The sequence below is a fragment of the Manacus vitellinus genome, unplaced genomic scaffold, assembly GCF_001715985.3.
Source record: "Manacus vitellinus isolate BGI_N305 unplaced genomic scaffold, ASM171598v3 scaffold_25_pilon, whole genome shotgun sequence".
In the NCBI taxonomy this organism is placed as follows: Eukaryota; Metazoa; Chordata; class Aves; order Passeriformes; family Pipridae; genus Manacus; species Manacus vitellinus.
This window is the reverse complement of record NW_021939882.1, coordinates 476,590-479,894: the sequence shown is the minus strand read 5'-3', so window position 1 is coordinate 479,894 and position 3,305 is coordinate 476,590. Positions and strand designations below refer to the sequence as shown.

The window sequence follows — 3,305 nt, the reverse complement described above, 5'->3', positions numbered from 1 at the left end:
GCTCTCTGCTGACAGGTATTTACTTAATGATATGTTGGAGTGAAAGCCAGCAGCAAGGACAAGCACTGGAGGGAGCTGGGAGCTCTGCCTGGTCTGGCCTTGCCTTAATCTGCTTGAGTCACCTGACACCTCCCACCCAGAGGGAGCAAGGACCTGCTGGAGGTCCCTCTCACCGCGGTTTTAAGGACAACCCCAAAGTCCCTTTTCTGTACTTTCAGCAGGGCCCTGGCCATAGCACATCCCCAGACAGAGTCCCCAGTGCCCTCCCTGGTCCCAGGGCTGGTCCCCGGGGTTGTCTGCAGCCTCCAGAGCTGCCCTGACTTGCTTGCTGCAAGGTCTTTCAGCTCCTGCCTGTGCTGGAGGCAATGCTTCCCGTGGGTACCAATGGGACTGGTCATGCTTCCGCTGTCATGTGCTGTCCGTGGCAGGTGGCAGAGCCAGTTTTTCTGCTCCAAAAGTGGGACTGGGGAGGAGACCACAACACTCAAATACCCAGATCCCTGGTAGCTGCCAGCCAGGCATCGAGGAGGCCACTTGTCTTTTTCAGCTCCAGGTAAGGTGCTTTCCTTTATCCCTCATGTCATCCTGGGAATTTACAGACTTGCATACGTATTTTACAGGTGGGAGAAGCAGAGCAGGAGGGCAGGGTGAAGCAGAGGGTGCAGCGGGAGTATCCCTGGGACAGCTTGTGCTCCATGTGGTCTTGGGGATGGCAATGGGGCATCATGCCTGAGCCTTGTGGGACGGACTTCAGTTCCTTGGGTGAGATGGGAGTGGGGTCACTGTGCCCTGTGAGCCTGTCGTGCCTGGGGGGTAAGGCCATCCAGGCTGTTGCATCTGGAGAGGTATGAATATGCAAGTTTGCTCCATTAGCCAGAGGTCTGATCCAGCTGCACCTCACGCTTTGCTCAGCTAAGGAGGACAATTGCAGCTGGTCAGTGGGACCATCACTGGGTTTTGCTGGTTTGCCTGCCCAGGCTTTAGGGAACCAGCTCATCTGGGTCAGGTGAACCTGCCTGCTTGAAACCCATGGCAGCCAAGGCTCTGAAGGAACAGGCAAAACTGGATCTGCTGGGATGGGATGGGATGGGGAAAAGCTGAGCATTGGCAGCCATCATGACCCAGGCTGCAGAGGGGGCTGGGTGGCAGCCCCAGACAGGAGCTTGTCAGAGCCCTGGAGTGTGGGAGCCTACCCCATCTCCTGGAAATCAGCAGGGCTGGTCCCCCACGTGTGGAAGGGAATTAAGGGGTTGTAACCCCCCCCAGAGATCTGGTTGCTCATATTCTAGTGTAAAGCTTGATTTCCACCTCTCTGTACCATGTGCCTTCCCTATCTGCTCCCCTCTGGCAGTGAAGGCACAAGGCAGGGACATCCTCATGGATTTGGGGCTGGGCACACACCACAGGAGCTGTGGAGCAGCTTTGGTGAGGAGACCCTGGGATCAGGGCATCAGCTACACCTCCTGCACCTTCCCCTGCACCTTCCCAGGGGCTGCCTTTTCTTTTGTTAACGTTTGATTATTTTAATGATTTTAGATTAAAATGTAATTATTTTCAATTAGTAGTTGCACTTCTTAATTACGGAGATGAATTAGATCACTGTTCATTATTAATTAGATTTTAACTTTGCACTGATTACGTCTTTTATCAGCCATTTCCCACACTCCTTCTCTCCCTGTCTAACCTGTCTCTCCTCTGATTCCACCCCAAACCCCATTGCTTCCCGCTCCCCTGCAGCATCCTGGGGGTTTAAAAACCTGTCTAGAAAATACAAATCAATGTTATCAGCTCAGAGGCTGCAACTGGCTCTTTTAAAAGAGCCACTAATACCAACCAGATGATGTCATTTTGAGGCCAAAAACCATTTAAAAAAAAGCACTAATATTCTGCCTCCCTCCATCACTGGCTGGAAGAGAAGCTGTTTCCTAATTACCTGCTGGGGCAGGGTAGGACCCTGCTCTTCCCTGCAAGCAGAAGGGATGTGATCCCTTGCCCCTGCTGCCCTGTTGTGCTGTTTGTGTATGAGAGGGAGGGCTTGACCTGCCCGGGCTATTTCATGGGATTTGTTTGGGCCTGCTATTTTTAAAGCAAGCTATTTTCTTTCCTTTCTTCTCATCTGCCACCTTTCAGGCACCTAATCAATGCTTGGATTTTTCTTACCCTTGCTCTCAGCTTCTCTTCTGCTTGCTGCTGTCTCCATCTCCCTCCCTGAAATCCCCCTGTCTCCAGAGATCTCCTTTCTGCTGGGGCTTCCTAGGAGTCCCCACACCTGCTCTTTATTCCTTCATCTTCATATAATTTGAAATATTTCCTTAATTTGCAGCTGCTCATGGGAGGTTTAAGGCATCTCCCTGCACATTTGCCCTGAGATTTCTCTGCTTCCATCACTTGGCGCTTGCTGCTTCCCTGGGGGAAGTGGGGGCTGCCTGGGTGGGCACAAGATCTGGCTTTTGTGGAGGCCACAGATTGTTTGATCCCCTTCCCTGCTGTTTTTGGGGGTAGTAAGTGCACAGGACCTCTGCAAAAACTGAACAGTCCAGGGAGGTCTTTTCACCCCTGAAAAGCTCACCTTCTTCCTTTCTCCACTCTCCAGCTGCTCCTTTAGGTCTCTCTGTGCCGTAGGTGTGATCATCTTGTGCCCCAGAGCTCTTTGGCTTCGGTGAAATGTCAACAATCCTGAAATGTGAGTGTTTGGTGCAGACTCAGGGGGACCTGCTGGGTTTGTGTGTGCTGGATGCTGGCAGTGAACCTTCCTCTGTGCCCTCTTATAGGGTTTGGACGGGAAGATAAGGAGAGAGAGGAGAAGGAAAAGGACAAGAAAGAGGAGAAGGAAGAAAAGGAGAAGGAAAAGACTGAGAGAGAAAAAGAGAAAGACAAGCAGAAGAAAAAGGAGAAGGAAGAAGAGGAAAAGGTAGGGGCATGATGGAGTTTTCTGCAGAACCATTTTCATCCTGGCTGTGAAGGGAAGCCATGTCTGACCCGTGGCAACCCCACGTCTGTGGTGGATGGAGCTATGCCATCCACAGCCTAGAAATCACACTGCGTGTGTGGCTTTTCCACCGAGGGACAGCTACCTCTTTTCTCCCAATATTCCCAGCTAGTTCTCCCTCCTTTTCCTTTCCAAATGAAATACTGCCATGGACAGTGATGCTGCCTGCACTGCACACACCACCCAATCCCTGCTCCTGGCTCCGGAGTTCCCTGCAGGGCCGTGGGCACACGTGGTTCCACAGCAGCACCAGTGGTGCAAAGCCTGGCTCTGGATACCCACAGGGCCAGGAGTCTCTCCGACTCAAGGCTCTAGC

At 52.3% G+C, this 3,305-nt stretch overlaps 1 long non-coding RNA gene across 1 annotated transcript; it reads left to right on the top strand.

The window, feature by feature from the left end:
• The first annotated feature begins 463 nt into the window (after positions 1 to 463).
• On the top strand, positions 464 to 2,801 carry LOC108639884. Its single transcript, XR_001920790.1, has 3 exons — positions 464 to 553; positions 2,594 to 2,683; positions 2,772 to 2,801. It is a non-coding gene; the product is annotated as an uncharacterized LOC108639884 (long non-coding RNA).
• The last annotated feature ends 504 nt before the right edge of the window (positions 2,802 to 3,305 follow it).